The sequence below is a fragment of the Heterocephalus glaber genome, unplaced genomic scaffold (assembly GCF_053883595.1).
Source record: "Heterocephalus glaber isolate CG9 unplaced genomic scaffold, H.glaber_assembly_v1.0 deba00001444, whole genome shotgun sequence".
Classification (NCBI taxonomy): domain Eukaryota; kingdom Metazoa; phylum Chordata; class Mammalia; order Rodentia; family Bathyergidae; genus Heterocephalus; species Heterocephalus glaber.
In genome coordinates this window covers 25738118-25765829 of record NW_028258297.1, presented here as the reverse complement: position 1 = coordinate 25765829, position 27712 = coordinate 25738118, and the positions used below count along the sequence as shown (strand labels likewise).

The following is a 27712-nucleotide window of genomic DNA, read 5'->3' as shown; positions in this document are numbered from 1 at the left end:
GACCCTTGATGCATTTCGTATCTGCTGTGTCCTTTTGACCTGAGGTCTTGGAGATTGAGAAGAATCCTTGTGGAGAGGTCACTGGATCGGTGCTTTGTGTTGCTGAGATCTACAGCCCTCCTGATTTAAAGGGTTCTTAGCGACAGTAAAGGCCAGTGATGGGGAGGGGCACAGCTCCAAGTCAGGGGTCACTCACTTGGTGTCTTTTGATGGGGCCTTTACTCAGAGCAGGAGAGTTGTCATTTGGGGATAGAATCTGAGTGGTTTGGGCAGACCCCAGTGTAGGTAAGCCTCCTCTTCTACCTGACTCTGGGGCCTGGATGACCTGATTTGGCCAAGGATACCTCCAGTCCCCTGGAAAGCTGCCAGCTCCTCTTGATTTTGTGCCACTTAATCCCTCCCTTAGTCTGCTGACTGATCCTTTCAAGTGAGGTAGAAGGAGGGACCACGCCAGTGGGAAGGGGAAGTGTTTTCCCTGGGAGAACCAGAGGAACAGACCCCCCTTTCTGAATGTTGCACTCAGCTCTCTCGAGCCTCTGAGGCTCTGTGCTCCTGCCGGCGCTGTAAGTGGGGAGGGGAGGGCGTACCTGTCTGCAGGCCCCAGGCAGCTATAGGTCAGACACAGCCCTGGAACTTGGAGGGTTCCAGGGGGAGTCTTGGCGAGCCCAGGAGGGCTGGAGTGATGATGTCTAATCTTTTTCAGCAGGGTGTAAGGGTGTCTTTAACTTTCAACAGATGGGCAGGGAGATGGGCAAAGGACTTAGGTGTTAGCTTACATCTCAAGTAGGGCACCTGTTCGTCTCTCTGTCCTGCATGCTTCCATCCTTCCCGGTGCCTTAACTTTTCTAAACCACTTACCTTTAGAAAATGATCAAGTAGCCACTAACATCAACATATTTATCCCTGCGGCAGCATATTTATCATTTTTGTGGTACAAGGCAGTGTTCTCAGTGGAAGATGTGCTGCTGGACATGGCCTCAGAGTGGGCAAAACCTTTAAAAATGCAGGAATGAAGAGAAGGGGACAGCTGGAAAGACTCCACTGAATTGCCTTGTTACTTCAGCGAAGGGGGATGAAGTGGGCCCAGTGGCACTTGTCACTGTGAACCTTAGCCAGCTTTTTTGAGAATTTGTCTCTTTAAAAACAGTCAAATGGCCAAAAGGCATTTTCCTAAGTTGGAGGAGTACCTGGGTGTGCTTTTGTGGTTAGCCATTGTGTTGAGCAGCCTGATTTAAGAGAAAGATGGTTTGTGTACATTTTCATTTCAGCTGTGGTCTTGAAAGGCTTATCATGGCGGAGGTGTGAGTGGATGAGAATGTAGTCCTCTTGCCTCTTGGTTGGTTTAAATCTATGTTATGGGTCAGTGTGAGGTCACAGCATAGCCTGTTTCCTATTGGGTGCATTTAAGGGCACTCTGCAGAGCCTCATTGGGGCAAACCCAGTTATGCTATCTTGATACACACAGTCTTGGGCTGCCAGGCTTACTGCCAAATGGATTGTTGGGAAAGATTTGCTTCATAACTCCAGTCCCCAAATCAGTGTCTGTGATTCTTCTCAGTCTTGTTTTATTAGGGTTTTATCCTTTTGAGACCTCCGTGGGCTCTGTGTTGACAAGATTATGTTCTCTGGGAAAGTTCTGGCTGCACCCTGGGTGGGGTGAGGTAAGTGTTAGGTCCATCTGGCTGCACATCAGGCTGTTGACCACGTTGGCACCTCAGGGGTTTCTGTTACATCCTTTGCCAGAAGGGACATCTAGTTGCTGTTGCTAGGGTTCTTCGGGTACAGATGTTAGACCTTGGGAGAAAATCCACAATTTCAGCTTCATTTTTGCTGGCGTCTGTGTGCTTTGTCAGACTCATAAATGAAGTGCATTGAAAGATTTCTCCACACTCTGACACCTACCAAGGAGCTTCGAGGGTCAGGGAAAGCTTCCTAGGTAGTCATTGAAGGCTCAAGCTTAGAGCTAGCATGTGGGTAGAAGTAGCATGTCCTAGGGGAGCAGTGTGAGGGTAGCTGACACAGAGCCTTTACCTGTTAGTTTTAACTTTAGTCAGGATGGTGTGGTGTGGCTTGTGCTTTCCTGCACATCATTCTGCTTTTATTCTAAGGGTTTGTCCTTGTGACTGTTTACATACATGCACATATACTGTGTGCTCGCAAGGTCATAGTTATGGAAATTACCATGTAGCCTATTTTTTAGCATACAGAGGAAAAGGCTGCACAGATCTCAGCCTTGTGGCAAAGAAACCTTACATATAGATGTAAAATACATCTTAGTGGGTTGGCTTTGTGATGGGCTATAAGCGGATTGTTAAACAGCAAGCCGAGGGGCTGTTAAGCTGTTCCTAAGAGCATCTCCATGCTCTGGTCTGAAAAGGTAATGTGTACATGTTACAGCTCTGAGATAATTTGCCTGTCATATTTATATATTGGTAGACTGTGTGTGTTTGTGTGGGGGGGAAGATTAGTGGCAAATGGACCAAGAAGAGAATTTTAAATGTTTATTTGTTCCTGTGTTAGTGTCTGCATTCGAAACTGGGCAGGGTTTTAGTTTGTTTTTTAAGCTGGCTTAAATGAAGAGGTGTTTGGTCACCCATTGGGTATGAATCAACCAAACTTCAAAAAGCTTCAGTGTGTACTTGGATAATAGGTAAATCACCTTGCCATGAAGAAACCAGCATTTGGGTTCTCCAGTTTAGCAAGTAGGGTTCCCATTATGTGTGTGACCTTATTTGAACTGCTTTTTGCATTTAGGTGACAGAGCTGAGAATTGGTCCATGCCTGCTTCTGCACTAGTGAGTCTTCCATGAACAGAACTCTTGTTACTAGGATGCATGCTTCTGTTACATTAGCAGCTGTTGTGTTAAAAAACAGGTGTCCCTCATAATCCTCCGAGTGGATCAGTTTGCTAGCCTGGCAGAGCCTTAGTATTGTTCTTATTTATTTATTTATTTATTTATTTATTTAGTCTCATGTAAGCCAGATCCTGCCAAGAGATGTGGATGAGCAGGATTAATGTGAGAGGAGATAGCAGCTTTTCTCAGTAGAGGTTTCTGTTGCAAGAATCTGTCTCAGAGTCAAGTCATATCATAAAAGCAGGACTGAATAAGACTGCAGGATACGAATCACAGGGGAGATGGGCCAAAAGAAGGAGAGTGAATGGATGGTTCTGCCAAGTCATCTCCCCGCCATTCTTCAGAGGCCATCTTAAAGCCAGTGCTCCCACAGTGGCCCCCCAGGGGTGAGGGGAGCGAATGATGACCCTTCTGTGGTCCTTGGCACACCAGCAGGCTCATTCATTGCTGCTTCTTAGGGCTGCTGGAGCAGGCTTTTCTGGCCTGCCAGGCAATCTGGTGCATGCCACTCCTCCTCTCCACCGACCTCCTCCTCCCTGGCTTTTGCCATCTTCTTTCTGGCCCCAGACTCTTCTTCATGGCTCTTATCTCTTCCTCCTGCCTCCACTCCTGTCTTCTCCAGTCGTTCTGTGCAAATAAGAATCTGATCACTTCACTTCAACCCAGCTCCTTGTTCTCTATAGTCTACTTTTTGGTATCGCTTCCAACCTTGTTTTCCACATCATATTCCATCCAACCAGTTCCTGCTCTTGCCCCAGACCACGTGATGGACTTTTATGTCTGGAATCTTCCCCTGCCCCTTTTTCTGCCTGGCAGCCCGCCTTTCCTCTGAAGCCCATCTCTTCGGCACGGTGTTCCTACAATTCACTGAACAGGTCTCTGTTGGCAGTAATCCAGTTATAGATTAATGACTTACTGTTATCACTAGTGTGAAAACCCCAATGAGGGCAGGAGTTTGATGGGTTCATTTTTATATTTCCATTGTATAGCACAGTGCCCGGCACAGAGGCAAGCCAAGTTATGTTAGTTGAATTGGATATTTAAAGCAAGTACTTATGAAGCCTTTGTTCTGGGCCGAGTAAATACTGGGCTCTGTGATATGTAACATGAAGACCTTACATTGTTGAAATCCCGAGCAAATACTCCTTGAGGGTGGAGGAAGGAAGCAAGATAGAGACCTATGTTTTGAAGCCATGTCAGGACCACAGGGCAGGGCTAACACCTGCCACCCTACAACCTGAAGTTCTCCTGGAAAGCTCATGTGCTGGGCAGGCATGTACACACTTTCCCTCTTGGGCTCCTTTTGGAGAGGAACATGGGGAGCGGGAGAAAAAGCTTGAGTGTCTCTAGGCTGGATTTTCCAGACCCAGCCCGGATATCTCCACATGAGTGGACTGAGGCACTGACCGATTGTCCTCTTGCGTGTTATGGCCCAGGTCTCAGCTCTCTGCAGTTTGGTTGTAGCTGTCTATGAGACTGGGAATCAGTGGCCTGTCCCCATTGGGTGGGGCCACCAGAAGTTCCCCCACCTGATTCCCCTCCTGGCTGGCTGGCAGAGATAACTAGAAAGAAGCTTGGCTTCCTGAGCCTTCTGAGAAGTCTGCGATTGCCTTTCCAAGAAGAGAGAGGAAGCTGCCCCTCTCCTTGGGTCCTGTGCTCAGCAGCCTTCTCTGCTAGAGCCACATTCTCTGCTACACTTATCTGAGGAAGATCTCTTTTGAGCTCTGTTTGACTCCTCTGGGCTGCCCCGGGGACTAACCCAGTGAGGATGACTCAGTATGCCACAGCACTAGGAAAAGGGCTCAGAGCAAGCCTCACAGATGGTGCGGCAGCCTTAGTGTTTCTGTTTGCAGTGGACAACTCGGTGGTATTTGCCTATGGAGAGCACTCTTGGGAGAGTGTCTTATGAATCTGCCAAGTGCAATCTGATACAAGCGAAATGGACCAGGTGGGAGAAGTCAGGTCATTTGCAGATCCGAGTGGACACACCAGGGCCTTTCATTCAGGCCCCACAGGGCTGAATTTCACCTTATTCCTGTCGCCACTGACCTACAGCTGGGACCCAGGGCATTAAGGTATATGAAAAGCTTTAACTTCCTGAACCCAACCAGACCCCAGGAAGGGTTCGTTTAGAGTTCCCCCCAAACTGTCAGGAGTTTTGCTGACGACCTCACCCTGGCTGCGGGTGTGTTCATCCCAGCATTGCTATCCTTGGTTTCTCACCTTGCAGAGAGCCTGAGGGTTCCCTTGCCTCTCTCAGATGGACGCCAACCGAGCTCCCGCGGCAAGTCCAGAGTTGTTACAGGGGGCTGAGCTTGGCCATTTAGAGAGCAAAGCGTAGGTCCATGTGTAAATGGGAAAATACACAGCATTTATGGTGCTACTAAAGAAGAAAGTCCCTGTAAGAGTGTGTCCCTTGTGAACACGAGGTATGCACCTCATCCTTGGACAGTGTGCTGCTGCCAAGTCCCCCCCGCCAAGTCCCCCCAAGCCCCTTACTCAGCATCCTCACTGCGGAGGCTGTTGATGCAAAGGCTGAGCCCTCCTCCTTCCTCTTCCAGCTCACCAGATCCAGTGGTAACACAGGGACCTCGGGGTTAGTGCTCGGGACCTAGTTCCTGATAATTAGCGTGTTGCAGTCATGAGTCTGTCTCTTATTTAGCTCTATCAACAAGCAACCTCTATGACTATGTTAGAACTATTGGTAATTATTTTCATTTGAATTTGCTTAAAAATCGACCTGACTTGGAGAAAATCTCAGGATCCTTTGCTTTCCTTTTTTGTGGTACTGGGGGATTTCACTAAGTCATCCCACATGCTGCTGTGCCCCAGCGCTGAACTACAACCCAGGCCTTTTCATTTTATTGGGATACAGGGTCTCACTAAGTTGCCCACGTTGAGCTTTGAACTTGCGGTCTTCCTGCCTCAGCCTCCAGAGTAGCTGAGATTACAGGCATGAGCCACTATCCTCTGAGTTTAAGGATTGTGCTTTTTTTTTTGAGACAGGGTCTCGCTCTGTAGTTCAGGCTGGCCGTGAACTCACTATGTAGCCCAGGCTGGCCTCGAACTTGTGGCAGTCCTCCTGCCTCAGCCTCCTGAGTGCTGGGATTATAGGCGTGCACCACCACACTTGGCAGGATTCTTCTTAATGAGCTGTTGAACTCATTATTCTACAGAAGTAGAATAACAAATGCCCAGTGCTGCTGGGTTGAGGGACACCCTGCCCTGCCCCCACCACAGCAAAAGTTAACAAATTTTGCAAACCTAAATTTGTGACCTACAACGTGGTAAAGGACTTCTCCCTTTTTTTTTTTAATGTGGCAAGACTTTCACAAAACTATGCCATTATATTTTGATGAATTCCTTCTATTGAAAACAAATTTGTTTGTGATCAGGACTGTTAAGGAACGGCCACACTTCCAACCAGTTTTCCCTGTGACAAAGGTGACACTGTCCCAGAGATAACCTGTGACCAGAGAAGGGTCTTTCCTGAACCTCTGCCCTTTTTATGAGCCCTGGCTGGGATTGAGAAGGACTCGTTCCTGTGTTTTCCTTCTGCATGCGAGTTGCAGGGACACTTAAGCCTCATGCTTCGGGGCAGAATCTGATCACAGGCTGAGATGAGGAAGAAAATTTCCCCTGTGATATCCCATTGCACAATTACCCAGCCAGGTGTGTCACCTCTGTTAAACACACACGCACAACCTCTGTTAAACACACACGCACACCCTCACCCTCACCCTCCCTCCTCACCGGCTGTCTTCGGAGCAGGACATTGGACCTTGCAGGGCCGGCAGCCCAGTCATCTGGCAAGTCCTCGAGCTCTGAGGCAGAGGGACACTTGGCTGGCCTCTGTGTGCTGTGCTCCGCTCAGGGCCCCATCTTCAGACGCCTACAGCTCTTCACAGCTCCCTTTGTGGGAGATTTAAAATTGTGACTAAGTATATACATCCGCACATGTGCACGCACACGCACACGCACACGTATCTTGTACACATTCTCTATGAACTTGCTTCCCCCTTCCTGGGCCTTGCTTTAGTTCCTGCACCACATCAAACTCATGCACACCCAGAACATCAAAATACGGTTCACAAACCATAGTGGAATTCTTTCACCATAAACTCTCAGTTGCCGGTCTCAAGTTTGTCTTATAAGTGGCTTGGGAGTCTGGTCCAAAAGAAGCAAGGGAGAAGGGAGGGACAGATGTGCTTTTTCTTTTCCTTTTTCCTTTTTTGCTCTGGCTGTGCTGCCTCTGGTGCAGTAGGATAATTACCAGCGATTCCCAGGCTTGCTGCTCTTCTTCCTCTCATGTCTATCTCCTGTGGTGCAGCGCTTCCTTCGGTCTCTATTCTTAGCTTGCTTAGCTTTACCATTGACTCCCCCACCTCTCTGTGCTCCCCTCCCCTCTCCCTCTAGCCCTTCTCCCTTCACCTCTGTGGAGGTGCTGTACTCGGGAGTCACCTCATGTTCCATGCATATGTGAACCTTCTTTTTCTTTATTAATACAGAATAATTGTATTTCTCTTTCATTACATTATGCATTCATATTCCCCAAATAGAAATATCACCCCGAAGCACATCGTGTCTGGCTTGTAAATCTTTAAAGCAGAATTTACTGGAGTGAGTTCTTCCAGAAGAGGCTTACCCTCCTCTACCCTGCCTGCCATTTGCGGATCTTCACACCACCTTCTTGCCCTTCTCCGCTTTTCTGATGATTCCACTCCAACCATGTTCCTTCCCCAAATGATTGTATTAGTACTTAAGTATTCTCCTTGGCTTGTTCATTTTGTAGTTCATTGTTTTCTTTTTCCCCTTAAGATCTTCTTTTTTCTTTGCAAATATACTGATATTCCTGTTCATTAGAGATTGTATCAGTTATCACTTTACTAAATGGACATAATAGTGTTTGGTATCAAGCGTGTCTTTCAGAAATGAGGAAAGAAAAGTAAGTTTTGGCAGCTTTTGATATAATAATGTATACTACTAGAGAAATAGTTTGTGTGATTCTTATAGAGTAAAAGCTTACGTGTTACTCTTTGTAATTGTTCTTACTCAGTTTGGGTAAGAAATCCAGTTTATTAGTCTTTCAGATTGTGTCCTTAGAAACTAATCATTAAAGTACTTCCAAAAACTCATTAATTTCTGGATGTTAGAGTTTTAATGTTTATGATGCATTACTGTGTGGTGCTGGCCTTTGAGGAATTATAATTTTTAATGTGTGTTGGACTGCATGTAAGTAGTGAAACTGCATTTCGTTAGAGGGCTTTCCCAGTCACACTTTTCTGAAGGAGCCATTTTGACCCTTCATCACGGCTCATTTATGCAGTGTCGCAGTAGAAGGACAGTGCCGTCCTGTGGACAGCACACCCAGGCTGGGAGTGGGAAGGGGAGGGGTCAGAGGAAAGCTACAGGACTTATGCAACATTGTTTTGGAAATGAAAGCAGAAAAGTTCATCTTTTCCTAAAAATAATGGGGAGAAGAGTTAGGGAGGTGGCTTTTAGAGTAAGTTTTTTTTGTTTGTTTGTGTTTTGGTACTGGGAATTGAATCCAGGGCCTTAGCATGGAGCTGTATACCTAACCCTCTTGTGGGCAGGGCGGGGGGGGCAGTACTGGGGATCGAACTTGGGACCTCGAGCTTGCCAGGCAGATGAGTGCCACTGAGCTAAATCCCCAGCCCTCCTATCCCGTTTTTACTGTTTGAGACAGGGTCTCAGTTCCCCAGGTTGGCCTCAAACTTGTGATCCTCCTGCCTCAGCCTCCCAAGTCATTGAGATTACAGGCATATGCCGCTGCACTCAGCTTAGGATCAGTTTTTTGTTTTTTGGTTTTTGGTTTTTTTGGTTAGGATCAGTTTTAATACCAGGACAGACACACACAGTGATTGCTTCTTGTAAATGAGAAGTAGCCCTGAAATAGCTTTGAATGGACAGATGAGGAAGTGAAGTATTATCCTACCCAATGCATGACATTTTTGTAAGTATTACACTTTGAAACTTGCTTTGTAGAGTTTTAAAAACATTCTTTTCTGGATTCTAAGCATTTATAATAAAGACCAGCTAGCATTTTATGAAAACCATGCATTTATTTTTGTAGAGAGCTAGGTGAATGAGCAGGGCTTGTGTGTTGCTTTTGCTTTTCCTCATCTGTCTTGCTCCTAAGAAACCATGGGAATAATTAAAGCCATAAAGTGGTTTGTGCCTTTCTTCTTCATAGACAAGGACGCCCCACCCCCAGCTCACATCCCAGTGGTTTCTGAAAAGGAGGTGGTAGGGAAGAGAGAGCTGTTGATTTTGTAGAACTCAGTTTTAGCTTCTGCAGCAGTTCAGAACAATGAGGACTCAGTGACTCAGATTTGGGAATTTAGTGGGGTTTTACTTGTTGGGGTAAGATATTAGATATTGGGGTGGCAGCTCCACTGCTTCCGGAATACTGTACTGATGTCTGGGAGCTTCTTAAGAAAGACTGAAGTGGCGGTGTTATCTTTCATGAACCTTGGCTTGGGGCTCCTGTCCCAGTAGTACAGGAATCGTCACAAGCTGATTTTTTAAAATTAATTAATTAATTAATTTGGTACAGGGATCGAACTCAGGACCTTGAGCTTGCAAAGCAGCCAGCGGAACCACTGAGCTAAATCCCCGGCAGGAATCGTCACAGGTAGCACCATGACATCTACCCAGTCGGTTCTGACTGCTAAGCACTAGTCATTAGAATAACGGAATGTAGACATTTAGAGCTGCAGTTTTGAGAAATTTTACCCCAAGACTCAAACCACTCAGTTAAGTGCCCTTCCTGGGGTCCCATGGCAACCATTGCTATGTTGGAACTAGAACCCAGGTCTTCTGCTTATTGATTTTTGACTTGGCAGTTAGTTTTAATTACAGTTGCATTTTCAAAATAGCAGATAAGTTCAAATCACAATCTTATTAGTGAATTGAATGAATGTATCTACTTTTCAGTTGATGTTTATTGTACATGTAAAGAAAACCATGAATCAGCAGATCATGCATGCTTTGTGCATCTGATTTTTTTTTCTTCTAAGCTCATAATGAATTAAAGATGGCAAAGCAGGAGATAGACTGTACTAACACAGCATCTGCTCCCCTGCCCTGTCACCTGCATTCCTGTGGGCTGTCTCAGGACTCATTTGAGGGTGAGAGATGAGTCGTGGCCCTGATTGTCCTGTTCCTCGGTTGAAAAATGTGATCATGAGGTTTTTAATTTTATAGTGCACTCTGACTCTGGGGAGGAACCAGCTCCCAACTGACCCTGAATAGCCTCTGCGATCCTATTAGACAGAAAATGCCCTGCACACCAGTATATGAAAATGCTTTTCTAGAATGAGCTCACAGCATTTCATCCTCCAAATAAAATCTATCTGCTCGCACTTAGATTGTTCAAAGGCAGATGGTAGGCAATTGAAACAGAGAGGCAAGCTGGCAAAAGGAAACATAAAACCACAAATATCTGTACATGAAGGTGATCTACGCTCTTGCCAAACCCCCTCCTAACTTCGTTAACGTAACAGTGTAGCAATTAAGTAGCATGGGAACTCAGACTCATATGGCTAATACAATTGTCCTCTGTTAATGGGGTGAAACAAAGCTTGCGTATAATATACAGTGCTGTTCACGAAAATGCAAAGCTAAAAGAGAGTTTCAGAGGTAATCAGCAGTGTAGCACATAAACCACACTATCCATAGCAGACAGCTACCTTATTGAAATCTCCCTGCTCCCCAGCCCATGTTAACAGTGGGGTCAGTGGTGTTAAATGTTGGCCATTACTGAGTTACCAAGACTTAAAAAGGAACTGGTCAACAATGTTGAGCTTCAGATGGGTGGTAAAATGCCCTCGGGTTGAAGGAAGGAAGGTGGTGAGCAGAACACTAGAAGAGTCCGAAGCAAGTGCTTCGTGGGGAGCTGGAAGCGGAAGCGGAAGTGATTGCCGCGGTCCAACTGCTGGGGGAGGGTGTGTGAGGACCGAAACCTCTGCATTCCCTCAGCCTCTCCCCGGCTGGAGGACTTTCCAGACTGAAATCTGGCACTCCTCGCTAACCTTGAACTTGAACATGCAGTGACAGAAGGGGAGGGGAGGGACAGCTCAGGGTCGGTGTGGTGGTGCACACCGCGGGCCACTCATGGCGCCTGTGAGGCCACACTGGGGTGTTTGCCAGCGGTGTGCAGATCGGATGGGGGTGTTGATCCAGACTGTGATAGGGGCACCTCTCAGAGCAGGTGGGAGTGGGCCGGGAGGAGGGGATTTGATAGAGCAGGATGTGGCATGAGTTTTCTCTGCTGGAAAACAAGCTGGGAGGGCCGTGAGGAAGAAAATCTAGGTGAGTGGGCTGGTGTAGGAGAGGAGAGCTCAGACTGCAAGCCAGGAGCAAAGAAAGGAGGTCTTGGCTTCAAAAGGAAATCGCTGCTGGGACATGGAACCTTTCTCTGCCGCCCTCGTGGCTGAGGAGAGATCCTGGAAGAGCGGGTTCCATCTGTGAAAGGGAGGTCCAGGCAGGTCCAAACCTTGACCTTTGTAGTCTTTCCAAGTTCAAACGTAAAGTGACTGGGCAGTAGTCGTTAGAGAAGTATGTTGAATGGGTGGATTCATTCCTTTAGAAATCATCCTTTCCCTCCCAGTCCCTCCAAGTGTTTTAATTGTAGCTCCCAAATACAGCAGTTTGTCTCTTACGTAAAAGACTTTGCCTCATTTCATTGCTGTATTTCGTTTTCAATTGTTTTCTTGCTCCACAGTCCCGTATTTGATGTTGGCCAGACACTGCCAGAGACTGCTGTTAGAATGGCCTTTTTCCTCTCCCAGCCCAGGCAGACTCCGTCCTGTGATCTGCAGACTGGGACTTGGCAGCGATTCCCAGCTATTAGGAGGGGAGCTCAGTCATAACACTTGGGGTAGGAATGGCTGTACAGTATTATGGAATTTGCTTGAAGCAGGTGTAGCTTTCATTTCTCTGCCAGTGCAAATCTATCCCAGAGAATTTTTCTTTACTCAGAAAAAATGGCCTCCACATCATCTTTCTCTAAAAGGTACAAACTGCGATGACTGTTTGACACATGGGTTGACGTTTACCTTGGGGACCAGCAGACCACCCTGGCAAACACAATGCGCGGAACCCAGAAAACAATAAAGAGCAGTGTGTTCGCGTGGCCAGATCATTAGCTTCCTTCCTTTTTCGCTTTGACTTTTGGGAAGCCCTGGCTTGTGAGTTCCACAGGCCATGGAACATGGCAGTATGCGGTGTCGGAGGATGTTCAAATGGGTGTGGGGAGGAAGAGGGACAGCAGGAATTCTGGGCCAGGGAGCAGATGGCCGGCTGGTGATGTAGGAAGGAAAGCTCGTGCTTTTAAAGTGAAAAAATAGCCATTTTTCTTTTTGCGTGGTTTTCATCAAGCAGAATCATATGAGGCTCCAAGTTAGAGAATTCCAAAAGTGGTGGCCCTAGAGTTCCTGACCTCAAGGGTTTACCATCTGAAGAGAAGGAGCTGTTTTTAAGGGAGTGAGGAGATACAGAAAACAACCCTAGATGGCAGAAACGCCCCCGTTTGGCTCATCTGTGGCCCTGCCCAACTGCACTAGGCCTAGGGGTTTTTTTAGAATTGTTTTTGGTGTTTCCCCACTGTGACCCAATTGTACAACCCTGCATCTGAAAGCCAGCTGCTTCCTGCTGTTCTTTTCCCAGGGAACATGCGTGTCCGTGTCCTAAAGAAATGATGGAGTGGGAAGGGACGGTGGGGGGGGGGGCGCAGTCTGGCTGCCCTTGCTAGCTGCCCCAGAAGTGGAGTCCCTGATGTTCAGGAAGACTGTGGCTACTTCCGGATCAGCCACATCCTTGCTTCCCCAAGGGAGGGAGGGGAATCTGGTGGTAATCCGATGAGAACCGCAGCCCTCCTAATTTAGAGGAGAGCTGGAGCCCCTGGTCAGCACTTACCGAAAACATTTAATGCATCTCTCTCCATGTAGGGCCAGCCAGACTGTCCATCAGTGCTCCGGCACAGGCTTTGGGGTTTGCATGTTCATATATATAAATAGTTGTAGACCTAGCAGTAGCCACAGGAGTGAGCCTGTCAAAAGTTTATAACCACAGAGAACAAGAACGCCAAGATTTTCTTTTGTTCCCCAGTGCTGGGGATTGAGCCCAGGCCATGTGGAGCTACATCCCTAGACCTTTTTACATTTTATTTTGAAACAGTGTTCTACTAAGTTGCCCAGGCTGTTCTTGAACTTGTGATCCTTCTGCCTCAGCCTCCTGAGTAGCTGGGATTATAGGTGTGTGGCACTGCACCCTGCAAGATTATTTTTTTAAAGATATTTTTCTGTAGCCCCCAAACCTGTAGCTCCCGGTTGTTTTTTACATTGACCCTAGAATTGCCCATAAAACATCCTTTTAGGACCTTGTAGAAATCACCCTTTGTACTCTGCTATGAAGGGGAATTTGGTAAGGCAAGTGAACAAACAAGGTCTTTTGCAGTCTTTTAATAATAATAATACACCGAGTGTGGGTATCTCTACATGTCAGTCCTTTACAAAACGTGCCCTGAAACTTCTTGTGTACACCTAAAGGAAATGTTAAGTTAAAATAAGGTCTGAGGTTCTCTTTCCCCTAGAAAATAGTGAGGGAGCAACTGTGGGAACCTAGAAATGATTAGATGAAATAACGTTGTACAGAAAAAGTCAGTGAAGGCAAATGGAGGGACCCACTCTCCTCCCCTGCCTTGGGATTCTGACCACCGTCTCCAGCACTGTTCCTGTCATTTTCCTCCTTACTTTGGAATGGGCTTAGCCCAGGTGGTGTCCTTAGAAACACAGCAGACAGTCATTAGGGAGCGGGAGCGGCCAGCTGCTGAGCAGGGACACAGGGCTTTGTGTCTTTTTGTAGTCCACTCTGCGCTTAGAAATGCAGACACTGAGCTAGGTGTGGTGGCACACGCATGTAATCCCAGCACTCTCTGAGGAGACTGAGGCAGGGAGATTGCAAGTTTAAGCTCAGCTTGGGCAACTTAGTAACATAGCAAGACCCTGCTTTAAGATAAAAAATAGTACAATAAAAGAAGGGCTGGGACTGTATCTCATTGCGAGGCCCAGGGTTCAACCCCTACTATTGATATTTTTGTGGGGTTTTTTGGTACTGGGGATCGAACTCTGGACCTTGTGCTTGCAAGGCAGGCGCCGGAACCACTGAGCTAAATCCCCAGCCCTACTATTGTTAAAGAAGAAAACACAGGTGCTGAGAGTGGCACAGCTCAGTCTTCTCCTGTCTCCCTCAACCCTTCTGTAATCATGCTGTCCCAGACTGCTGGTTGCCTTTGCTAATTCTCTGCTAAAGCCCAATGAACCCAGAGCAGGTGCTAGAGCGCTGTGCGAAGTGGCCCTGCTCACCCCTCCGCCTTGTCCTTCGTCTTCCCGGAGTGTCTTTGTGCACTCCAGTTCCCCAGCATTCCCCCCAGGTGCTGTCTTTGTCTCTCTTGGTCTTTGGATGAACCATTCCTTGAAGCACTCCTGTCTCCTTTCTCCCAACGGACCACTCATCCTTGAGTCTTACGTCCCAGAAGTCTTCGCTTGGAGTTCCCGGGTCTGGATGACTGTCCCTCTCAGGTGTTCGCTTTGTGCCCATTTTGAAACTTCTAGCAATTACCTTATAAGTGCCTGTTAGATCCACCACTCAACAGCGCATTAAGTCACGGTCCCTCTTGGTCTTGTGCTTGGGACCACAGCATTGGACATAGGGCTGGTGCCCTGTAAGTTTTGTTGAGTGAAGGTGCATGTCGAAGATAATATGGTTATAGATGACATCCCTGCTCAGTGTCTGATGTTCTCCTGTCTTCTTATCAGTCCACAGGACTCTGCAGCACTATTAGCTGCGATGAAGAGGAAAGCATGTCTACAGTATTGTCTTAATGCAGTCAGGTTGTTAGAAGTTTGCTTATACAGAGAAAACAATATGGAATTTTAAAGTTTTAGTCGTGGATTCAGAATCTTGGCCTGTGCTTGGGCTGCGGTGATTTGGTTTTTAAATTGAATTTCTGTTTATTGTTAAATCTTAGCCAAATCAATTAAAGGAAGGTCTTCTTATCATTTGCTCCTCCTTGAAAGGACAGTGTGGCTCTCTGGATGTTCCTGTAAGACAGGAAAAGTGATCACAGATCAATTCTAGCTGCTGCCTCTGAAAAAGGAGAGGAAGATAGATGGGTCTGGCTTTGTGATGATCTCTCTCTTTCTCTCTCTCTCTGCCTCCCTCCCTCCTTCCTTCCTTCCCTACCTCCTGCTGCTGCTCCTCCTCCTCCTCTTTGCCAGTAATTACAAATTAAACAGCCACTGGCTTATTTCCTGGCTCCAAATAATAGGATACGGATGACATATGCATCTAGATTACTTGGAAATACACATACATGTATGCAGTACATACGTACACCATGTACTCTGCCTTTGGCCTGATGTGATGCAGATAATAGTTGGGTTTTTTTTGGTTTTTTTAGGGGGGTACCGGGGATCCAACTCAGGACCTTGTGCTTTCGAGGCAGGCGGTAGAATCATTGAGCTAAATCCCCGGCCAACTGGACTGATAGTTTTTTAAGCAGATGGATAGTTACACTTACGTTTATCTGAATCTTTCTTGGTTAGTTTACTAGAATGTAGGTAAGTGACTTGTATTAACTAGACAGCCACTTAGGGAGCACCCACGAGGTACTGGATGCTATTGAAATTACTTAGGCAAAGAAGACACAGCCTCTGATTCAAGTGGTTCGTTGTGTAATGGGGTCAAGCTACTGCCCTTTGCTCTGTAACTTTGAGGAACAAATCACTTAACCTCCTTAAGCTTCCTGTGTGTTTGAACTTCCTGATTTTTAACTGCATGAGGATGATGGCCCGTACATCGGGATAGTAGCACCTACCTTATAGAGCAGCTAAAAACATCTGCATGCTGATGTTTGTTAAAGCCCTCCTGACAGGTGCTGTGAGTTCTTGATCCCCTTCAGTGGTTGCCCGGCCCTTTCCTGCTCTGCTGGTGAGGCTTGGCTATGGCGCGTCCCTCCGTGCTGGCTTTGGCTCCATACTTTGGCCAGACTCTTCTGGATGAAGAGTTCATCGGACCTTCTCTGTAATCCCAGGACTCAGCACGGTGGCCAGCACATAACATTTGATCCGTGTTGCTGAATTCAGGAAGAAAGGTTACAAATATCTACCATATTATTTGGGCAAGAAAACAGAATAAAGGCCTTGGAAGTCAAAGGCAATCCTGGCATACCCAGCTCCTAGTTTTAAGATCACAGATGTGCGTCTCTTTACCATCCATTCTGACCAACTGCCCAGGTAAAGAAGCCTCTGGAGAGCAGGGTGCAGTCTCCTCTGTACCCTTCACCTAGAGGTCGGTGTGTGGTCTCATAGCTCCCCTCACTAGAGGGTGGCAGAGAGAGGCTCGTCGTACCGTTGTGTGTCACCTTCTCTGCTGCTCACATGGCAGCCTCTTCATCCACCTGGTGTTCTCTCCCCTTGCAGAAAGACATGCTGTCATCTTGGAATCACCTTCTTTTCTCCTCTTACCCTATCTTTTTTTTCCTGTTGTCTATATAAATTAGAGAATTGATACGAGCTATTAATATCAGTCAAGATTCTCCAGAGAAACAGAACTAGTAGGAGATATTTTATTTATTCATTTGTTCATTTACTTGTTAATTAATTAGAGGTATTCACTCATATGATCATGGAGGCTGAAAAGTCCCATGACCTGCCATCTGCAAGTCGGAGACCCAAGAAAGCCGGTGATGTATTTCAGAGTTCAGAGGCCCGAGAACCAGGGCAGCTGGTGCTGTAACTCCCAGTCTGGGGGCTGGAGAAGGTGCAGTGAGGTGTCCCAGGGCCAGCTGGAGCTGACTGAGACATTCTCCTTTCTTTGTCTCATTCTTTTCAGGCCCTCGGGGAGGGCTGTCTATTCTACTGAGCCCAAGATTCACACACCAGTCTCATCCAGAAACACCTTTGCAAACACACTTAGAAATAACATACAGGGCCTGGAATTTAGCTCAATGGTGCCGCCGCCTGCCTTGCAAGCCCAAGGTCCTGACTTTGATCCCTGGTACCAAAAAAAAAAAGTGTAATCTAGTTACCCCATGATCCAGTCAAGATAACATATAAAGTTAACCATCACAGTTATTATTAACATTTAATGTTCTTGTCCATTATGCGTGCATGCATGTATATATGTGTGCATATACACACGTGCATGTACAATCTTTAAGTATGGTAAATAAAGGGTGAGCTCTTTGGAATTATGGGTCATATCTTGAAGGATCTTCCTCCACCTCTTCACCTGCTTCTTTGACTCTTCACATTGAAATAAAAGTAAGGCCAGATGGATGGTTGGAAGGAAACAGCCCCTGTCTGTAGTTTTGTGGTGTACTAGGTAGAGTCATTTCTTTTTTTTTTTTTTGGTACCAGGGATCGAACTCAGGTCCTTGTGGTTGTGCAGCAGGTGGCAAAACCTCTGAGCTAAATCCCCGGCCGGTATAGTCATTTCTTAGTGCTTGATGAATGAATGAGTGAGCGAATGGTTGTGTTTTTGAGGAACAACATGCTTTCTTGAGTAAAGCTTGCTAATTATTTCTACAAATTCTCTTTTATCTGTTCTCTAGTTTGCACTCTTCCATTCTTTGCTAGGCTTGCCACACAGTTCTTATACACCATGTTAAGTGATTTTGATGTTTCTCCCGTCTATACATGAATGACTTTTAAAATGGGGCCATCCTGGGACTTTAGTGTATGTTTTCTTTGTCACTCTTTTCTCTCCTCCCAGAGGGAAACAGCTCATTTACAAAGATTTGTAACATTCGATGATTTGTGTCTTTCATCAATCATTATAGTGCTAGGGAAACAGCCAGTTCCTCACTTTCAGACACGCTTGTTCTTGGCTGCATGAGTTTCCTGGCAGAGGGACCACGTTTCTGCCGGCACCATCGTTCACTCAGTTACCCTACGCCGGTGATGAAAACCTTTGTCCATTGATTTCATTTTAGTGTAGTGAGAATAGCACAGTTGGTGACCAGGGCCCCCTGGGTCTTGGGTAGGACACTTCCCCTTCCTGGCTTGTAGTTTTTCTCTGTAAAGGTTGAGACATGCAGCCTGATACTTACTTCTCTGGCTGTAGGACATTTTGACTTCAAACACCGAAAGGGTGCAGGTGGGGTTTCCATTTGGTCAGCTCACTTTTGATGATTCAGAAAAATCCTACATTCCCACAACAGCCGAGGGATCCCTACTGGCCCTTTCAGATCAAAGCTGCTTGAAATAAAAAACTTACAGTTGGGGGGGGGGCGGTCGATTTATTTCAGGTCTACTGATAATAAGCTAGAAACCAAATTGCACAATAGAGCCATGCGTATCATTTATATTATCTCTATTAACATTTTTCTTATTTCTAAGCTTTTGATGGTGTGGTATTTGCTGCTTTTGTTTTTGGCTGAGAACCCCATACCCTCTTAGTGATGGTGCTGTCACTGACCTTGCCCCAAAAGGTCCATTTGACATGTTCTTCTCGCATAGGGAATCCATGAGGCTTCCTTTCATGTAATTGGACTCAGCCCTAACACATTAATTTTCTTAGAGCCAGGAGTTAACTCCCTCCAATGAAGACTCACTGTGAGAGAAGAATAGAGAGTGAAGTATTCTGTTAAAACAATGAACTGTCCTGATTTCATCTGCAGCCAGCAAAGAGATCTGCTTGGAAACTAATTAGAGCATTTCCCCAATGGTGCTGGTGATCTACTTCTCCTGCTGTAATGTGAGCATGACTATGGTCTCTTAGGCAGCTGCACCATGTGGCAGAAACTGGGCATAAGGCAACCATCCATTTTCTCCATCTCCCTCAGCTTCCTCCTTCTAATAGAAGGATGCTGAGACTGACTCCATCCTTCAGATGTGTCTCGGATCTTTTGTTTCAGGCTTAAGGGTTTTCTATCAGTATTCCCTGCTCCTTTCTTCCATGCCTCACTTTCTGTTCTTGTAAATATCTTTGGGTGCTAGAGATGTAGCTCAAGGGTGGAGCATTTGCCTAGCCCTGAGGTTGATCCCTAGTGCTACAGACAAACAAAAACTCAGAACAAAACAAAACACCCTTCTTTGCTTTTGGAGCCCAAGATAGGAGAGGAAAATGGGAACCACCTTTAATAGCATCCATAAGTAATTAGGAGACTTAAAGGCCCTCAAAGCCTAGGTTACACTTTCAGGTGGTACAGAGAGATGATCTCTTCTGTGGAAGCCTGCTGGGTCATAGTGTCGCAATGTTTTGTTCCTGTTACTTGTTTGTTTTTGGTGATACTGGGAATTGAACCAGGACCTTCTCACTGAACTATATCCCCAGCCCTTGTTAATTTTTTTCTTTCTTTCTTTCTTTTCTTTTCTTTTCTTTCTTTTCTCTCTCTTTCTTTTCTTTCTTTCTTAATTTGGGAGAAGATTTTACAAGCTCCCCTCTCCAGTTGGGCCTTGAACTTGGTGATCTTCGTTTCTGCCTCCAAGAGTACTGGAATTACAGACTTGTGCCACAGTTCCCCGCTTATTGTGGCTTTCTGGTAGGCCTGCTTTCTTTCTAATATACCTGCCACATGGACAGAGGCTGAGGATACTCATTTATCATAGCTACTGGTGCAGCTGTAAGCCACCTGCATCTGGGTTTCTTAGCAGCTGGAGCACTATCAAGCCCATTGAGTTCTTTGTTTTTCAGGATAATTTTTGTTTACCTCTTGCGTTGAGTGGCAGACACAACCCAACCTTTTCTTTGTTTTATAATGTGTTAAAGATTTGGGTTCTGTGGGCTTAGGCGGGCATTTACATAATTAAAGTTAGCTATTTACACTTCTTAGCAAATTTCATGCCCTTCCTGCTGGGGTTCCTGGTATTTTTTGTTTTTATGTTAGCATAAGCCACAAAATCCAGTGACATATCCATGGGACAGTGCAGGAAATCAGGAGGTAAGACTGGAGTTAGGAGTGAAAGTTCCTGACTCTTTCAAGTATGATGCTCATTTCCACCACTGGTTAAGGACCTCACACCACAACTGCAGCGAGTCAGTCTATACTGTGCACTTTGTTTACATGTTCATTGTCAGTGCTAATTGTTTCCATTTAACTATAATGGGACTAAGATGAAATAAATGCTTTAAGAGTTCTAATGAGTGAATTTACCTATTCTTTTCAGTCTGACTGTTACTTTCTGTGACTTCCATGTCTCCAGGAACTGAGAGCAGACCTTGAGCCTGAGTTTGGAGTTTGTTTTCCTAGATATGTCCCCAGACTGTAAACTCAGAAACAGATTACTCCCAAAATTCCCTAACGAGTGCTTGCTGTTTTTCTCATGTTTGTTTGTCTCTTGTGGGATTCTGCGTTGTAATAAGTACTTCGTATACTTGATTCCTAAACTTTTCTGTTTAGTTTCTGCCGTTTCTAAACACTTTGTTTTAGAATTCATTGATAATTAATTCAGCAGAGTTGTTGCCACGTGGATGGACGATAAAGATGGCCATTTGTCACAGGTGTTGACACCTAAGTCAAAAGTGACTCAGGGATTTGGTCCTGCATGTAAAAAGGCTTAGGAACAGTGTGACCAATTAATTTTACTTATTTATTTCTTTGCATATATACATAAGATGAGTGTAAGTATCATGTGTACGTCTAAGATTTCAGTAAATACAAAATAATTATAAATGATAAAGTAGGTTTTTTTCTTGGTAGCAGATAAATTGTCTCCTAGATCTAACAACCCATGGCTTGTCACCTTGTCATTTTTTAAATTGTTGCTAATTTGATAGACTAAGTGAACATCTAGTTTTGGTTAGCTTTAAGACAATTTTTGGTTGCTTTTTTTCTTTGATATTGTGCTTATAGTCTACCCTCAGACAGATACTCAGTTATATGAAATAGTATCTGTTACATTTTTCCATTTAGGTTTTAACATTTTATCACAGATATTTCCACATATTCAAAGTAGTATAATGACTGTTACATATTCATCACTCAGATTTAACAATTGCCAGTGTGTGACTAATCCTGTTCAATGTCCTTCCACACTTCCCACCCCTCCCCACCCTATTATTTTAAAGTACTATATAAATCTCTTGTAATTTCATCTATAAATATTTAAGTATGTCTTTAACAGACTTACAAAAACAAACAAGATGTCATTATTGCACCTCATAAAGCTAACAGTAATTACTTCATATAATCTAATTAATACCTGGAGTTCAAATATAATATGCAGTTTGAGTACGGAGGGTACAACCTATAAGTGAAGTGTATGTGTCTCAGCCATGAACCAGTATTTGGCATGAGGAAACACAGAAAATAAGCAAAATAAAAACAAAGTAATTTCTGCTTGATGATCAGCTGTCAGAGAACACAGTGGGTCGTCAGAGAATGACCTGTGTAGCATGGGACTGTCACAGGCCAGCCTCAGGATGTCCTGAGGAGGTGGCATGAAATCTAAGACCTGCTGCAGGGTGGGAGGGACTTGACCCAGGAGCCCAGGGAACAGCTTTCCAGGGTAGGATGGGTGTGGGCTTTGCATTGCACAGGGTTTGCCCTGTCATCTGACCCAGCAGCCTTCCTTCCCTGCCCACACAGGCCGTTCCATCAGAGTGAATAGAAGGGGCCATTCAGAGTATACTGATGTTGAACTGTGTGATAAGTCTTGGTTGATTTGTTTATCAGTTATGAGGCTTAATTGCCCTTTGACATTTCAGAAAAAATGAAATGGAAGACCCAGGCTACTCAGAGTCTTTGAAATGTATAAACCCCTCTGGGTACAGACTTTTGTCTGTTATGACAGAGCTGCAGTTTCTGCCAGGCAAGGTTCCCTCTTGAGGTGTGGGGCGCTTCCTGATTCTTCCTGGGTAAAATAAGAGTGACAACTTTTTTTTCTTACGACTTTTAAATACTGCTTCTCTGTGTGAAAGCCAGGAAGTGAAAAATGAATGTAAAAAGCAGCACTGTGTGTGGACGTGACACACACGTGTATTTCCATATACACATGAATGTGTATGTAGGTGACAGGAGAGAAAGGATACAGAAGATTGTCTGCCAAATTTGATTCAAACAGAATAGCAAATTATGGTATATTCTTAATCTCTTCTATAATAAAGATAATGTGGGGGTATTACGTTCATCGAATTGAACAGAAGTGGATCCAACTTTTTTCTTCTTGCCCATTAAAAGAAGGATGAAAAAACAGTCCTTAACCATGCAACAGGGTTTGTGGCCTTCAGACCCAGCCAGCTGCAGCCAGACTAAACATTCGTAGACATCTCATGGAGTCCACAGCAGAGGTATTTTTTTGATTTACATATTTTCTGTTCTCTGGAAAATCTTCATAATTAGTATTCCCCACTGAGTTTAACCCAAAGTCAAATTCCATTGTTTTTTTTTTAAGACAGTCTATAAAGTGTTAGCTTCTGCCGTTCCTAAAAAGGTGCTGATTTTGTAATCTATGAAATTATTACTCCGCTTCATTTCTCTCCTTGATCTGCCAAACACCCGTGCTCTGTGTTCACCGGGGACATCTGGTGTTTTCTTCCCAGTAGGTGGGATAGTAGGAGGTGGGTTAGAGTCATAGTGGATTCAGCTTGTCTTTATTTACTCAACCAGTCTTCTGGGGCCTGCAGTTCTCCTAGGTGAACCAGGAGATTATTGTTTACATCTTCCAGGAGTTCATTGTTCTGTCTTTTATGAGCTTTCATCCCCTTCAGAGACCATTTGGAACACCTTGATTGTCAAAGGGGCCGGGGTATTATTGGAGTGGTACAGAGATTGAGTATCAACAGCTTAGTCTATTGTGACTTCCAGTGCTCTACAGCTCTTAAAATTTATTTCCTTGGCAAAAGTATTTTTTTTAACTTACTCAAGGTTACTAAGTATGAGAAACTGATAAATTAAGTGAATATGAAGGACTTAGTACTGTTTTGTTTTTGCTGTCAACTAGCAAGCATTTATTGTGTTCCTGCATTTAAGACACTCAGGCATCTCATGGAAAGGAAAACACATAACCTTTGGTCTTTACCTTCAAGGAACTTGTAGCCTAGTTGAGGCAAGATGTGTGTGTAATAGCATAAGGCAGTATGTGATCAAAGGCAAATGCAAGTGTGTGCTAAGGGAGTTTAAAAGAGGGAGAGAATTCATAGCAAATTAATGGCAGTGATAGCAGCCAGTGTTTATTGATAGTTTTCTGCATGCTAAGTAAGTACTGATCAGATATTTTACAGGCATTCATTCATTTATTCTTCATGTCAGGCATGGAAGAGAGACACTTCTATTATTCCTGTTTTACAGCTCAGAACATTGAGTGAGCTTAACTCACTGATGCAGGTTCCTACACCAGGGAAGTAGAGGTACCATTAGATTGGGTTGCCTGACCCTAGAGCTACCATCTTATCCACACCAGGTTGGTCGAGGAAAACTTGATTGAAAAGAGAGACCTCAGAATCAAAGGAAGCCAACCAACCACCACACAGAATGGGCTACTGTAGCCCGGAATACCGAAAGGTGGGGTTTCAGGGGATGTTTACAGGGCTTCAGTACACGTTCAAGGCACTTGGACTGGATCCAGTAAGCAGTGGGAGAACCAGTGAGTGAATTTTGGAGGAAAATGCCACGGTTGCCCCAAGAAGACAAAGGATCATTGGGTTTGCTAGGGCAGCCACTGGGCTGGAGTTGCTCATTTCTAATAATTTCTGCTTCATCTTTGTGGGTGTCCAGGGGTTCCTTTGATTTTTCCATTAGCTCTTCTGTCTTAGTCTTGAGGGATTAATAACTATCAAATTTCAGTCGTTAGGGAGTGGGAGCTCCTGTACCTCCTATGACTGATTCACTGGGCTTCCAAGCAACTCTCGCGAGCCCTAGTTCCTGCTGAAGAACCTGCCTTGGACAGATGGCAGAATTGAGTCACCACTCTCGGGGTTCTCTGTGTTTCTCTGGATTGGGAGCCTGAGAATCCACATTTCAGTGCAACCCTGGAAACCTAAGAAGAGAGTGGTTTCTTGTAGAGACCTCTCCAGGAAAACTGGTCTCACCTCCAGACCCCAGAGGCTGATTAGAGACTTTTGTGATCACCTGGTCAAGACTGCATATGTTTAGAGTGCAAGGTTAGGGGAGTAACCATAGTTCTCTGCTTCATGGAGATTAATCTGAGATTTCAGTACAGGTTACAGAATAAAGCGTAAGTGTTGGTAGCTCAAAGAAGCAAACCCAGCTTGACCTGAAATGCCACAGCACTCCCGAAAACGTGGGGAGGACTGAGAACAAAGGGTATTTTACTACATTGATAAGTTTTTTTAGACAAAGAAAATATATGATTAAGAAATATATTGGCAAGATCTTATTGAGATTATTCACTGGGAAGGAGGCCCAGGACTCAGGCAGGCAAGGAAAATGTAGAGTGTTTGCTGGGATTGTGGAGGAAGAGCCTTTTGAAGTCAGGGTAGAGTGAAGCCATGCGCCGGGGAGCGAATGCAAGGGGGAGTCCCCCCGTGACACAGCGCGATGCTGTTAGCAGGACCCCTGCAAGACCAGAGTAGAGAAGGGCTTGAAGTGATAGCGCTGGCCTGAGGTGGAGAGGGGCAGGGCTCACACATGAGGTCTGCTTCTTGGGTACGTTTTAAATGTGAAACGATAGCACGGTCCATTTATTGCTTTTTAATTTCATTTTAAATCATGGCTAGCTCTTCTCCAGTCTGATATAGGAGGAAAACTTGATTGTTTGCTGTCATCTTGACATGAAAGTGTCCGCCGTTACATTAACAGCCAAGCATAGGGTTAACATATAATTTGCCTTTTCTGGTTCCAACATTTGACTACCTAGTTTGTTTCCTAAGAGAAAAAGCAAGCTGGCAGCAACTGAAATTTCATGTTAGGAGCTTGGTTCGAGGGTGTTTGGAGAAGTGGGGATTCTTTGCCATATCTTTTGTGGGGGTCCATGTGTTTCAGCATTCTGGCCAACCATACTTCTCCCTGGGGCAGATTCTCTCCAGGTCCTTGTCCCCTGCTGGGAGTCTCTTCCCTCCCTCTCCTTTGTCCTTTGCTCTGACAGAGACTGCTGCATGATCTCTCTAGGGCACAGGATCCAAACTGGCCTGCTTAGTGTAACTTCTGGAAGAAGATAGGACTGACTGCTTTTCATGCACAGATAGAGGTGCACAATGACGTTCTTGCCAGAAGCTCCATGTACTTAGTGTCATGAGCATGAATTTATGCAATTTGAAAAGGGGCAGAATATTCAAAGATATGATTACTGCTGGGCCCTGGGTGCTTTGTGGTGCTCAGGCACCGGGAGTGTAGCGGAGCCCAGGGTCCCCTGCAAATGCCCAGAAGAAAGAGATGACTCTGGGGACACGGGTGGTGGCACACGTATTTTGCTCTTTTTCAGTTGGTTGTCTAGACACAGACCAGCGGGTAAATCAATTAGTGGTAGAATGTGGCGTGAACTCTCCTTATCCCCCTCCTCCATCCTCACAGGGCATCTGTTCATTTTGTATAGATTTACGGAATTTACAGGAATAGTATATATCATAAAATCAAATAATACAATATTCCTGTAAGTTTATTTTTGTTTCTTTTCAGTATTAGACTTTATATGCAAAGAATTGGATGGATGAGAATCCTTACTTCATGACACATTATCTTCATATTTTACTTATTTAAAATGTGTAATAAGCAACTTTTGAGCTGCTCTGACAAACAGTCATAAAGCGAGTGGCGTATAAGCAGCAGAGCTGATTTCTTTTACAGTTCCAGAGGCTGGAAGTCTGAGATCACAGTGCCAGCACAGTTGTGTTCTGAGGGCCTCCTCCGGGTTGTGGACTGCGCTCTTCTCTCTGTTCCTCACATGGCAGGAGGGTGAGGAAGCTCTCTAGTGTCTTGGAGAAGGCACTTACCCATTCAAGAGCGCTCCACCCTCCTGACCTAATCACTTTGCAGAGGTTCCACCTCTTAGTACTATCACATTAGAGGTTAGGTTTTAGAGTGCATGAATTTGGGGGACACATTCTGTCTTATCACAGTGGCCATAAACTCATCCCCCAAAACTAAATCTAGAGCCTCGAAAATACCCTACGTCTGACCAGAAGGTGGTCTTCCCCACACATTCCTTCTCTTTTTTTTTTTTTTTTTGGTACTGGGGATCGAACTTGGGACCTTGCGTTTGCGAGGCAGGTGCCGGAACCACTGAGCTAAATGCCCAGCCCTACATTCCTTCTCTTACTCAAGGTGGCCACCATCTGAATCCTGTGTGCATTTCCCTTTCCTTCCCCTCCAATCTGTTTTCTTTCACCTATATAGGGTCCTAAAATGGACAACAGAAAAACACAAAACATACACTGTTAAGGGTTAGATTTAAAATGTCCACCCAGACTTTTGTGGGTTCATGGGAAAAAAGGTGGGGTTTTTGGAAGGTGATTGGATCATGGAGGCGCCATACCATTGAGTTCATGTGCTATAAGGACATGGGGCCTGGTTGTTGGGATGGGGGCTGGTGACCTGGAAGGGTGTGTTCTTGTCCTCAGCTCCTTCCTTCTGCTTGCTTCCTGGCTGCCATGGGTTGAGCAGCTTTGTTTTGCCATGCCCTTCCACCATGCTGTTTCTGCTTTGCAGCTAACCAGCCATGGACTGAACTCTCTGAAACTAAAGCCAAAAATAAATCTCTACTCCTGTAAGTTGTAGGTGTTGGGTATTTTGTCCCAGCAACAGAAAGCTGACTAATACATGTACATTAAAGTGTGTATCTATATAATATATACTCCCTTTTAGTTATCTTTAGACTGTGAGAAAAGTACACCAGACTGTATGCTTCTTTTGGAACTTACATTTTTCCTTAATGTTTCACCTGCTAACATTTGTCTACATTGCTTCATGTCACTGAAGTCATTTACTTTATCTGCTGTATGATATTTTGTTAAGTATGCTTATCCTCAGTTCATTCACTTTCCTGCTGAGGGACACTGAGGATCATGCTAGGATTTTGGCTGTTGTGAGCAGGCTTGACATTCATGGATGCCTGTAGGCTCACTTGGCTGCATGCAAGACACTTCTTCTGTGTGTATATGACTCCAGTTTTTGGAAACCATCAGTAGTACTGCATGCTGGGGAATTCATGGGAATCGCAGTGAAGATAAATCCTCCGTGCTTTTTATTTGTTTGGTGTGAAGAAGTAGCAGGTAAATTTTGTAGGAGATGAGACAACATGTCACCTAACTTTGTTCGTCGCCTCAATCTTCCCAGCCCCACTCAGTGCTTAGGACATCTCTGGGTGCACGACAGGCACTTTTAAAGGCATACTTCAAGGCCATCAGTGCTTGATAACTGTCTTATGTGAATTTCCCTGAAGGTAAAACCATATTCTCTATAAGACTAATCTTTTCTGTTCTTCCTTGTATAGTCAGATCAATTCTTTGCATTATTTTACTTAACACCTGCTATGAACTGGGCAGTCACCATCTTCATGAGAACTGGTTCCTGCCCTTAAGGAACTTGGAGTCTAGTAAGAGGATGTATGTGAATGGAGAATTATAAGGTGTGACACCGAGGTCATAGAGAAAGATGCTTGCCTCTCCCTGGAGGGAGGACTTCTGGGGTGAGAGTGGGGAGATGGTGTGGAATCTCATATGTAGAGAATGAGTAAGATGGGTTCAGAAGGCCAAGAGGGTGGACTCTTTCAGGGAGGGTAAAGGCAGAGAGAACATGACACACTTAGGCCTTGGCACATGCGGGGCTTTGATGGAACGTGTACTGTGGTGACTCAGTGGGAGCAGAGAAGGCAGATCAAGTGGCTTGCTTGTGTCTTTTTGCCTCCTCAGTTTGGGGTTTTATAGGTGGGCCG

The 27712-nt window shown here is 45.1% G+C and overlaps 1 protein-coding gene across 5 annotated transcripts in view; it reads left to right on the top strand.

Moving 5' to 3' along the window:
- Nucleotides 1-27712, top strand: part of Etv6 (ETS variant transcription factor 6) — a 217539-nt gene that overhangs the window by 9723 nt on the left and 180104 nt on the right. The window contains exon 1 of one of the 5 annotated variants that reach the window (XM_087214090.1): nt 19310-19425. The exons of the other annotated variants lie outside the window; for them this stretch is intronic. The gene's annotated coding sequence lies outside the window, so the exon portion shown is untranslated. Of the gene's footprint in view, nt 1-19309; nt 19426-27712 lie in introns of those variants that run through there. 5 annotated transcript variants of the gene reach the window in all.